This window comes from Vigna unguiculata, chromosome 8 (genome assembly GCF_037176805.1).
Source record: "Vigna unguiculata cultivar grain cowpea cultivar isolate G323 ecotype 2 chromosome 8, ASM3717680v1, whole genome shotgun sequence".
Taxonomy (NCBI): Eukaryota; Viridiplantae; Streptophyta; class Magnoliopsida; order Fabales; family Fabaceae; genus Vigna; species Vigna unguiculata.
This window is the reverse complement of record NC_140799.1, coordinates 30,456,897-30,469,924: the sequence shown is the minus strand read 5'-3', so window position 1 is coordinate 30,469,924 and position 13,028 is coordinate 30,456,897.

Here is a 13,028-nt window from a genome sequence, read left to right as displayed (position 1 = left end):
ATTATAAAAATCATTAAGAAGAAACTCTTTGCCATTATCGGAACGTATTTTCTTAAGCTTGCAAGAAAATTGATTTTCTGTCAAATTAATAAAGTCTTGAAGAAAAGATCTGACTTTAGTTTTATTTTTAAGAAAAAAATCCAAGTAAATCTACTATAATCATTAACTATAGTCAAAAAATACTTGTATCCATCAATGGAAGAGACGAAAATCGGGCCCTAAATATCAACATGGATAAGTTCAAAAAAATGAAGAGATTTACTCGTGCTAGAAGAATATTTCAGACATTTTTGTTTGGCAAAAGCACAAACATCACAAGGAATAATAGAAGGAGAAAAAAATATCAGAATGATCAGAAACAAGAAGTTGTAAAATTTTATTAGATGGATGACCAAGTTTCATATGCCACAAGTTACAAGGACTAACATTATTAATGAGAGCAAAATGTGGTAAAGAAATATTTGTGTCAGATATACTCAAGTTACGTCTGTCTTGAGAACTATCTAAGAGATAAAACATGCCTTGATGTTTCCTAGCTACTCCAATTGTCTGGAAGGTATCTGTCTGCACAATAAGACAAGTATTTTGGGAGAAAACCATAAGAAAATTAGTAGAATTAAGCAATTTAGGAATAAAGATGAGTTGAACTGAAAATTCGGGAACAAAAAGAGTGTTGTGAAGGATAAGATTGCCCAAGACAATGGTACCCGAGAATTTAGCAATGATAGAGTTTTGGTTGAGTAATTGTATAGAAATAGGAGAAATAGGTTTGAGATTTTGAAATAAAGATTTAAAATGACAAATATGGTCAGTAGCACCACTATCTAAAATCCAAGAAAAGGGAAAAACAAAACCTATGGGTTTCGTAGTACATTGATGAACAACAATAGCTGTGGAAGAAGAAGCATTGTCAGACTACTGAATCAAGGCGAGAAGAGCTTCATACTGCTATCTAGAGAAACCAAACTGAGCTCTAGCTTTGTCATCATTCCCGGCACCAAGATTGGCAGTAGAGGAGACAATATCAACCATACTAGCATGAGTAGAGGGCTTGGAAGGAGGAGGTTGGACTTTAGTGTGTAGGTTACAGCCTTGAGGCACACCATGCTTAATCCAACAAGAATCATAGGTATGGTTGGTTCGGTAACAATGGTCACAATATCTAGGATTGCGGTCACCAGACCAAGGAAAGTGTCCTCATCCACGATTGCTACAGAAATCACCAGGAAATTTTTTACCATGTCCCTCGTGAAAGGCAAGATTGGCCGTAGAATCTTGAGAATTAGAATGAAAAGTAGCCTTAAATTCACGTTCTTGTTGAAGAATCAAAGAGAAAGTTTTCACCAGAGTAGGCATAGGCTCTATAAGCATAATTTGGGACCGAACCTGAAAGAATTCATCATTCAGGCCATGAAGAAATTTGATGACACAATCATCATCACGCTCTTTCTGAATCATGGAAATCAAGCCACATGTGCAAGGAGAAGCACAAGTACAAACAAGAATCGTGCGATACAAAAAGAGTTCTTTCCAGAGGATTTGAAGGCGTGTGTAATATTGAGAAATGGTGGAATCACCTTATCAACAATTCTGAATTTCCTCTTGTAAATCAGCAATGCAGAATTTATCCCCATAAGAGAACCATTGAAGAAGATCGGTTCATATATATCAGAGCAAACTCCATCCACATAACAGATTATTTAATGGCGGGCATCATTGAGCGAGTGAGCCACAAAATTACCATCTTGGTACAACGTTTCCAAGCTTCATACAAGGGATCATTAAAGGGTGGACATGGAAGGGTGTCGATAACAAAACAGTCCTTGTTTTTGGTTTCCAACGCAACGAGCATATCATGTCGCCATTGCGAATAATTGTTATCGAAAAGAAGAGGCGACACCAAAACAAGAGCAGGATTCTCACCGGGGTGAAAAAATAGGGGATGGGCGGGAGTAGTGAGATGATCAGAACATGGGTTAGGGGGCACAAGATTTGTGGGAGAACTAGAGGATAGTGTAGGGTTGGCCATGACAGGAAATCAGCAAGAAAGGAAAAAAATGTGGAAGACGATTTAAATCTGATACCATGTTAGATATGTATAAGCCATGAGAGAAAGAAGAAAGACAACATACAAAAACACCCAAGAAAAGTTTAGTGAAAAACTACTCAAAAAGAGCTTGCTTGCTTCTTGATTTATTAGAACCTTTGTTCAATATATAGAGTACAATGTCTCATCATATAAAGGGAAAAGTAAAACCAAATAAAGAAGAATATTTGATAATAATAAAAGAGAATCAAATATATGATATCTCTATCAATATAAATAAAAGCAGGAGATATATAATATCTTTATCAGTTGCAGAAAATTTTCTACATGAATTCTTTCTTTCTTAAGTAAAGGACCTCTCAATTTATTATATGTTGGTGGTACATATCCAATAAGGTTAGAAGTATTGACAACGTAAGAAAATGCACCCTATAATAAGGACTTCTTACGAGATGAAATGCTAATCCTGAAGAATAAAACATCCTTGCAATTTCGCAATCAAGATAATCTCTAGCTTGAATGTTGAAAGAAGCTTCTAGAGGACCTTTGAGTTTTTGGTGAACACCACTACTTTGTCGCTTTCTTTCCTCATATACAGGTGGTAGAGAAACCTTTTTCTTTTTTGAATTTTTTATTTTCAAAGTTGCTTCATTATCTAATCTTTTAAACTCAACAAGTTTTGATGAATTCACTTTTGGACAAATTCTAACACCTTCTCCCTTAATTTTTAAGAGATGAGCTCTCACTTGAGGATAAGATCCATTAAGTTCAAAATCACGCAAACTACACTTGAACATATCATTTTCACCACTAGGAATTTTTCTTGTTGTCTTTGAAGCATATCTCCAAAGAGGTTTTGTTTCATCTTTTTGTTCAATAGCTTGATTAGGTATACTCATCTTAATTTCCTATGATAAAACAAATTGAAAATACAGAATTTACTTAATATATTTATAGTTTAAAAATAAAATAAAAGTATATGATTTAAATAATTTTTATGCTTAATATATTTGTAAAACTAAGTTCAAAATATAAAACATATATTTTTATGTTTATAATTTACATTAAAATAAAATAAAATAAAAATATGTAACGCATGTATTGAACTCTGAAATTAAAAATAAAACATCACCCTCATTGTATTCCTATCACTTCTTTTCTTATCAACAACTTGATTCATCCTTTTTTAGGCTTGTTTCAGATAAAACTTAATTACCTTTAACATGTCCTCTCTTTTTAGCTAAACTTTGATCACCAACTCAAATTTCAATGCTCCTAGAAGGTATGAGAGGTGTATAGGGTTGTTGTCCATCCACTATCTCAAATGGAGTAGCTTGCATGGTTGTATGATAGGATGCGTTGTGCTACCACTTAGCCAATGATAATCACTTCGAACACATGTTGGGGGAATTAGACCACATGCATCTTAGATACGTTTGTAAACACCTATTCACGATTTTAGTTTGGCCATCCGTTTAAGGATTGTAACTAGAAGACAACTGAGCGTACACTATCTGTAAAGATAAATCCTTGCCAAAATTGGCTAAGGAAGATGGTGTCACTATCATTAGTGATGGTACTTGGGTTTCCATGGAGTTTAAAAACATTATCAAGACATGTTGATGAATCCACCCCAAGGCTTATGGCTTGGGCCAATGGCCTGACCCATTTAGTTTATCTTTGTTTTTAAATAAATACATGTTTTTCTTTCCTTACAACTTAATTGGCCTTTTTTTAATGTATAGCCCAAAGAGCATAAATATTGCTAGCACACCAAATCAAAGTCCAATTGCCTCAAGTATTTGGGTTGAGAAGCCCAAATCCTTTCAGCCATATGCAACCCGCATTCCAATTTCTTCCTTTATTTTACTGTAGTGCATCAATATTGGAATGGGCTCTCATTGATACAACCTAAGTCATTTAACACCATCATGTATGGAAGTTGTTTCTAGCAACATTGTGGATTTTGGGCTAACATTTATTTTTGATTTGTAGCCCAATTAATCTATTGGAGCACGGATGCTTGTTGTATCACTTGCACGTCAAACCTAGGTTTCCATCATCTTCCCTTTCCCATGAAAAATACCTCTACTAGGTTTCCTTGCATCACGTCGTCCATCTATGGGTTTCATGTCACTACCTTCACGTGTGCTATCTGAGGTTATAATTCACATTTTTCATTCCCTTGTACACAAATTAACACTTAGTTCTTTGTATCCTTCGTTAGGGTTTAGAGTTGCCTTTCTCCTTCTCTATAAAAGGCATGCTCCTTTTTTGTATAAGACAAGTTTTATAAATGAGAGTGTGGTTTTAACCCTCTTTTGTCTTAGCTCACCTTCATCGAGAGTAAACCCTAGAGTGGCCTCACTGATGAGATCCCAAGTTCCATAAACAGAGCTTGGTTATTTTTAGTCTTCCGTCGTGTTTCAAAGGTTTCCACGTGATTTGATCGGTGGAACACCAATTGGAGTGGACATCCGGCTAATCCCGCGACAGAGCGTCACCATCACATGTTTGAGTTACATTGATAGTTGTATACAATGAGTTAAAGCCATGAAATAGACAACTTCACGCAACTTGTCTACCATCCAAAAATACTTGTTTTCCTCCTAAATTGAGTAACCCTTCAACTAAATCCATTATAATGTGTTGCCATATCTAACCAGGGATGGGTAAGGGGTTGCAACAATCTTGGAGAGGCCGAAGGATCATACTTACATTGTTGGCATTTTGTGCATTCTTGGACAAACTTCTTAACATCATTTCATAATCATCTCCAATAAATCATAACTTTGATCCTCTTCAAATAACACCTTCCCCAGAATGTCCACCAATGAGTGAATTGTGTACCAATGCAACATCTCTATTCGTAGTGTTGAGTCATTACTGATCACCAATTTCCCCTTCCTTTGCAAGTCCTCACGTTGCCACACATAGTTTTTGTGGGAAGCTACATCATTTTTCAAATCTTGAATTAATTTTTGTATATTCACATCATTTGTCTAGGATAATTGAATTCTCTCCAACCACCTAAATTGTGCTTGATGTGTCACCAGATTACATGCAAATATATCATGCCTAGACAAAGCATTAATAACCATGTTTTCATCTCCCTTCTTATGCTTTATTGTAAAATCAAACTCCATCAACTTAGCTAACCAATTTTGTCATCAATCGTTGATCAAGTAAGTATTTGAGGTTGTAATGACCAGTCCTCATAGTGAAGTGCTTATTGAAAAAAGAATGGCACCACTCTTGGACCGCAAAGACTATAACTAGTCATTACATGGCATATGTTCATAGTGTCTATTGCATGAGCACAACTCTTATTCCTTCCCCGCCTCAACCATAAATTCTTTGCTAAAATTGAGAAGTGCCAAAATAGTGGTACTACTAAGCAATTCCGTCAGGTTCTTGAATGCTAGCTTAGCCTTTTCTGACCATTTAAAGCCTTCCTTTTTCAGCATATCAGTTAAAGGTTTAGCAATAATTACATAATCTTTAATAAATCGCCTATAATAGCCCACAAGTCCCAAGAAGCTCCTTAACTGCTTGAATGTTTGAGGTAATGGCCAATTACACATTGCTTCTACCTTTTGAGGGTCAATAAAGTAACGCAAATACTCCACTTTAATCACATCAAAGAAGGACTTACTTTTTCAGGTAAACTGATAGTAATCTCTCAATGTCATTAACACCAACTTGAGATGCTTTACATGGTCATAAAGTCTCTTGCTATACACCAATATATCATGAAAAAAACTAGTAAGAATTGTCTTAGGAAATTCTTTAACACCTTATTCATTAAACCTTGGAATGTTGCAAGAGTTTTGTTTTGTGAGACCAAAGGGCATTACTACCTACTCGTAATGTTCCCCATGTGTTTGAAAAGCAGTCTTGTACAAATCCTCCACCAACGAAATATGAAACTTGTTTTTGATAGTATTCCTATTCAATTCTCTATAATCCATGGAAAACCGCCAAGAACCATCCTTTTATCCACAACCACAATTAGGCTTGTAAAGGGACTGTAACTTGACTGAATGATTCCTGCCTTGAAATATTCTTTAATTAGCCATATTAATCACATCCTTTTGACAACTATAATTAGATGAGTTAGATTTATTTTATAAAAAATATTAAAATGAATAAATTAAAATAACATATTTTAATAAAAATGTTAAAAATTAATAATTAGTTTTTCAAATTTTATTTTTTTTCAAATTAACACTAAAACATTACATTTAACATGTTATTTTCATATTTAGCACACTAAAACTTAATCTTCAAGTGGATCTTCATCAATCTTCATCAAACACCTATGATCTTCTTGCACATGGCTTTATCAATTCTTTGCTAAAAACTTGCTTGTGCCAACAATTTATATAAGGTAGGAGAGTAAAATAGTTAAAATAACAAAGAGATATTTCTCTAATAACTTAAAAAGAAAGAGTATGAAGTGAAAGCGAAAAATAAAAAGGTGTAATTTGGTCATAAATATTTCGAAGTATTTATTTAGGTTTAATTACTCATTTCATCCTAATTTTGGTTTAAAAGTTGTAAGTAGGTCCCTACTTTGTTTTTGTTTCAATCAAATTTTAATTTTTGAAAAATTAATTCGATTAGGTCATTTTCATTAGTGTTGTACTAACGACATGAAAGACATGTCACATGTCAGATTGTAATTTTATTTTAATTTTGTTTAATTTAGCTTTTAAATTTTTTGTCCACATGTCAGGTGCATGGCGTGCCATGTGGCATTGTCATTGTCATGTGACATGCCAAGTGGTGGTACCACATACCAAGTATCATTGTCTTGTATTCATTTGAGTTCTTATATGTTGTTTTTGGATTTAATTCAGTCATTTTTTTTAAATGGAGCAGTATTGCTTATCCAAATTGAGATCAAATTTATTATTTATATAAATGTTAGGCTTAATACCTAATTTCGTCCTATAGTTTTAGTGGAATTCTAAAAAAAACGCCTACTTTTTCATTTGTCCAATTTAGTCCTCTAGTTTTTTAAAAATGTTTTAGTTGGTCCTCTTCGTTAATTTAATGTAAACGCCATTTAGATTTTGTTGAGATGGCACAATGTGTATGAAAAATTTGACACCTATTTGAATGATTAGTGGAAATCGTGGAGGTGACGTGTCATCCCTTTATGAAGGAAAAATTTGAACGTTGCCCTAATTCATTTGAATGGCTAGGTCTCCTTCATCTTCATCTTATTCATGCAATGCCTCAGTGATTCAAACTCATAGCATTCCCTCTGGTGGATCTGGGTCAAGGTGTTTTGCAATAACCCCAATTTGTAATTGCGAAGATTTTGTAGTGTTGAGAATGACAAGAACGGTAAAGAATGGGGGAAAACAATTTTGGGGTTGTCCCAACTATAAGGTAACGTTAATGAAAAATTTGTTTTGTTTATTCGTTTGGTTTGTTTTACCATTTTCGTAACCTAAGGTTATGTTTTTTTGTTTGAAAAAAAGAGTGGAAGCTTATATTTTGTTGGATGAAATTACTTCAAATGGTGCATTGAAGATGTTGGTGACCAAAGGGATTCTACTATTTTGAGATAGAGGAAGAAGATATGTAAATTAGAGAAAGATCTTAAGGTTTTATAGAAGTAGATTATTTTGTTGATAGGGTTGGTTTCTATTTTTGGTATAATGAATGTGATTCTACTGTCAATGGTAGTGAGAATTCCATGAAGAAAGAATGGGTTATATGAATTTGTTGTAGTGATTGTGTAGGTGCTGAATATTGTAGGTGTTGAATACATTATGCAAAATTTAAGTCCTGTAATATGAGCGTGTATGCAGAAAAGAATACATTATGGACAATATCTTTGAAAAGAATTTCAAATTTTGGATGATGAAGTCTTACATTATATATTTGAAAAGAATACATTATAGGCATTATCTTTAAACATCCTTCTCGCCTTTTAGACTAAAAAAATGAATATATCAATTCATAATATGAAAGGAAGATCGTGCTTGTTAGTCTAAACGATTGATCAACTTATGTATACATAATATTGGTTCATACAGACAAATTTTTTTACAATCCTTGTGGAACAAGTTCAAACAAAAATTCAAGTTTTCCTATATTGTGGATTATGGAATTAACTTGGGAATAAAAATCAAAATGGTGCAGGAGTGCAACTTTAGTATTTGTTCATACACGTTCACATAGAAATCCAAATACTGATTTTTTTTATCTAATTAACAAAAAATTGAAATCATGCAGATTTTAGTTTTCATTTGACATGCTAGTCGTATTCTCCACATGCAGTAACTTAACAAGTCTAGAATCATATGAAGGAATGAACAATGCTCTGTAGTCCTGCAAGAAAAGGACATAAGCTAAAATCAGTCTTTCAAGCACCATTATTCATTGATCCTATCAAACAACATAGAGTTTAAATAAGACTTTCAAGCACCATGGCACTAACTTCCATTCACATATAAAAAGTGTTCAGGAATTGAAACAGAATATATTAGTTGTCCTAAAAAAATGCAACATTCAGCATACATTCCAAAAGCCTACCAACTACATTAACAAAATACATGTCCATCAAACTTGTAGGTTAAACAATAACTACATATAACCAAATTCATAATTTCCACACATGATCTCTTATGGTTTGTAATTTATGCCTTATGATGGATGTGCCTCATCTTGGGTTTGGGGGACGTTGAATGGGAATTGGTTGAGGTGGTATGGATGCTTGAGAAGCCTGTGTAGTCTGAACTGGTGTTGGTTATGATCCATTGTCAGAGTCAGTTGTTTGTTGTGTTAGTCTAATGGATGATGGTCCATTCATCTCACTTTCTATAGGTGTTGGTGTCACTGAAGTATTTGTTTAACAACATGAGAAGGTGTTGTTAACTTTGGAAGTTGTGGGCATTGTTTTCTGTTATGACCCAATTCCTTATAAATTCCACATTTACTTAACTCTTTATAGTTCTTCTTTATATCCCATGCTTCAAGTCTTCTATTCTTCTTTGGTCTTCTAGGTAAGGCCCTTTTATTTGGAGGCAATATATCAACAAAACCAGTTTTTTCCCACATATGCAAACCATTAACATGGTAGATGATGGAGGAGTAAATTTCCTCATATGTTGATTTCCTGAGCAAACACGGATGTAGTCTGCACCATCCAAGTTAAGAAACTTCATGGCTGCTACAACATGTGAACACGGTATCCCAATCAGTCCCTATTTCTTGCAACTATATCCACCATTATCTATGTTGACAACAAATTTCTCTCCAATGTGTGATGTGTGCCTCACTTCAAAGATCTTATTTATAGACCAACTATTATATGTGGTGAGGGTATAATTAATCACCTAGTATGTTAGCAATAATGGAATAAGTTCAATGATTATTGAAGTACCTTAGAAGTTAGTGTCGTGAATTTTTAGCTTCTTCTTTAAATTTGGCCAATATTTTTGGATAAATAGAACCTTCATATGTACTTATCTTTAATCTATTCTTAGCCCATCTTCGCATGATGTATGTTCGAATTTCCTCAAGCATTGTTATTATGGGCTTACTCCTTGATGTAACAATAAGACTATTGAATGCTTTACTCATGTTATTCATCATTGTCTCACACAAAGTTGTTTGATTAAACCTTGATCTTGACCAATACCTGTTGAAAGAAATTGACATGTATTTATCAAAACATAATTGGGCAGCACAAAATTTAAGTTAGCAAATATAGCAACAACTGAAACTTGCCTTGGGGGAATTTGAATAAGATATTTGAATGCCTCATCGTTTGTCTTTGACCTTCATTTCTTTTTCCCATGCCTATGGGTAAGTGCATTTAGTTGCCTTCCACATCAACCGCATCATATTTGCACCAGGAAATCTCTTCCTAAAGTTAGCATACAGATGGCGAACACAAAATTTGTTACTAGCTATAGGAAGAAGTGTCTCTATAGCTTGCACGAGACCCTATACAACAATTAGTACACTACTGAATGCCAATCATGGCTATAAACAAATTTAAATGGTTTGCAAAAAGTACCTTCTACTAGTCTGAGATGAGTGGACATAAACCAAGAACGTGTGGTACACTAGGATCCTCAATCAACAAATCCATGAACCAAGTGTAGGTTTCCTTACTTTCTACTTCAACAAAAACCCATGTTATTGGCATTATGTGGTCATTATCATCCCTTCCTATGGCTACCAACAATTCATCTTTATATTTACCTTTTAGAAAACATCCATCTAATCAAATAATAGGACGACAACAACTAAAATTGTCTTTGCATGCCTTCAAACAAATGTACAATCTCATGAATATAGGTTGTCCATTATTTTCTTCAACCTTAATCTTGGCAGTAAATCTAGGATTTGATCTTATGATCTCATGTTCATAGTCATAAATCCTTTTAAATTGTTCTTTCCATGAACCATCAATATATTTAACTGCTAATGCTTTTGCCCTCCTAATTATATTATTAGACACTTCTACATTCCACTTCCTAATTACCTTATTGTGTATATCAATTGGTTTCATATTTGGATTTTCAATTATTGAGTTTCCAATCTTCCCACTTAACAATTTAGAAGTGATTAAACCAACATTGAATTCTTTGCTGCATTTGTGGTTATTATAAATTTTTCGTAGTTGTCATGTCTTAATTGGGGCCATATACTCACAATAAGCAAACCAATTACATTTTCCTTTTGCCCCAAAGCATTTCACATTAATCCTTTTCCTATTGTTCTTTGTAATCTTCAATCTTCTTCCATTATGCACGCTATATGTTCTAATTGCATCTATGAATTGAACCTTGTTTCCAAAATATGTTCTAACCTCCCATTCATAATCAGCCATGCTTTTTGGCATGGTAAAGGTTGGAAAATTCCCATAACTTTGTCTATCATCCTCTAAATCACTATCACAGACACTGCCGAACTCTTCTGACTCCCACTCACCATTAGACCAACCTAAATCATCATGACTAACTTCCTCATCCTCTTCATCCATTATTTCTCTGTCAAAACCAACCTTGGACTTCCCTTTTTTCCTCTTTCGGGAGGCACTCCCACAAGGCACACTAACATCATCATGTTCTTCATGAGGGACTTCCACCTCCACACTACCTTGCATTACATAACTATTACCACAAACATTTTTACCAGCCTGAACCTTAACCTCAACATCAACCTGATTGACACCCTAAACCCTACCTTCAACCCCACCTTCACCCTCACCCTCACCCTTAACCTGACCCTAAACTTCACCATCAACCACAACAACAACCCTACCCTCAACCTCACCCTAAACTTGACCTTTAACCTCACCTTGAACTTGACCTTCAACCTCACCCTGAACTTGACCTTCAACCTGGACATCAACGACATCAACAACCCCACCCTCAACCTCAGCAGCAACCCCACCCTCACCTTGACCTTCCCACTCACAATTCTTCTGAACATTATCTTTCACCAGATACTTCAACATTTCAACAATCTCAGCTGTAGATATTGTGTGTACAACAAATAAATGGACTTGACCCCATCACTTGCCAAAATGGACCATGTCCATTGCACCAGTATCATCGCACAATAGGTGGAACTTTTTACCCAAAAAAAAAGCCAGACCTATAGCATACCATACTTCTTTAATATCTTCATATCCAATTGGCTTAACTATATCTACTACCTCAACGTAACTCCATCTATCTGGGTCACACGACCATATACTTGTATCCCTAATATATTACAATGCCCCATTTTTAAAAAATTGGCCACCATGGTGGACCACCATTTCAAATACATCGTTTGACATTTGAACCTACATATACACAAACAATAGTTACCCTGTCAAATATACATGTCCACAAAATTAAGACATATTACAACCCATGTCCCCCAAATTAATAAGACAAAATGTATAAATGGAGGACCACAATTAAACCAAAAATAAGTGTGTGGTTGGCCTTAAGCAATAATACAATCCACTACCGACAACTTGACAAAGCACGAATAAACAAAACGCATAAATAGTGACACAACAACAGTAGGCAACACACATATCAAGAATGAGAACTCCTAAAGAAACCCAAAATCGAACAATGAAAAACTAAAAGTGCACCTTTCACCACCAATGCACAAAACCTTCTAAATTATAACGAGGCAATATCGCAAAACGATGCTCTACCCTCAACGAAGAAACCCAATCTCTACAATCACTATCACATGATGAAATTAGAGGACCACATAAAGTCGACGACCAAATTAGAAGGAAAAATCAAAGAAAGGAAGAATAAATTAGCGCATTTTCCACCACGATAGCAGAAAATCTTCACGAACGACAAAACCCTAATCGCTTTCTTCTTCCACTAAGCACAATGATTTTTTAATCCTTGCCTTTTATACGTTTTTCACTTTAACAGAAAACACTTTCCCAATCAAATAAATATTAATTTCCTAGTTGTCTTAAAATGTGCCATATATGCAGTCCTATTCACTATTCTGTTAGTTACTCTAACTACGTTAGTAACTTAGTCTTAATCGGATTTTTTTTTTTAAATCTAGAGGATTAAATTGGACAAATAAAAAACTATGGTTCTTTTTGAGAATTTCACTAAAATTAAAGGAGGAAATTAGGTATTAAAACAAAATGTTATAATACTATTTTTATTAAAATAAATTTTTTGATGTGTGAAATTAAAATAATTACGGTAATTACATATTAAATTACTTTATATTTTAACAATAACAATTAAAATTAATTTATAGATATTAACTATTTAAATTATCGTAAATTTTATTTTTTAATTATGTGATAAAAATTGATTTTTTAATTATTTTAATTTGAAATTTTAATATTTGACCAAATAAATATTTAATTTATATTTAATTTAATTTAATTTTAAGTGAGATAATTCTTTGTTATTTATTGGATAAATATTATTATATTTATTAAATAAATTTAACTTTATTTAAAAAA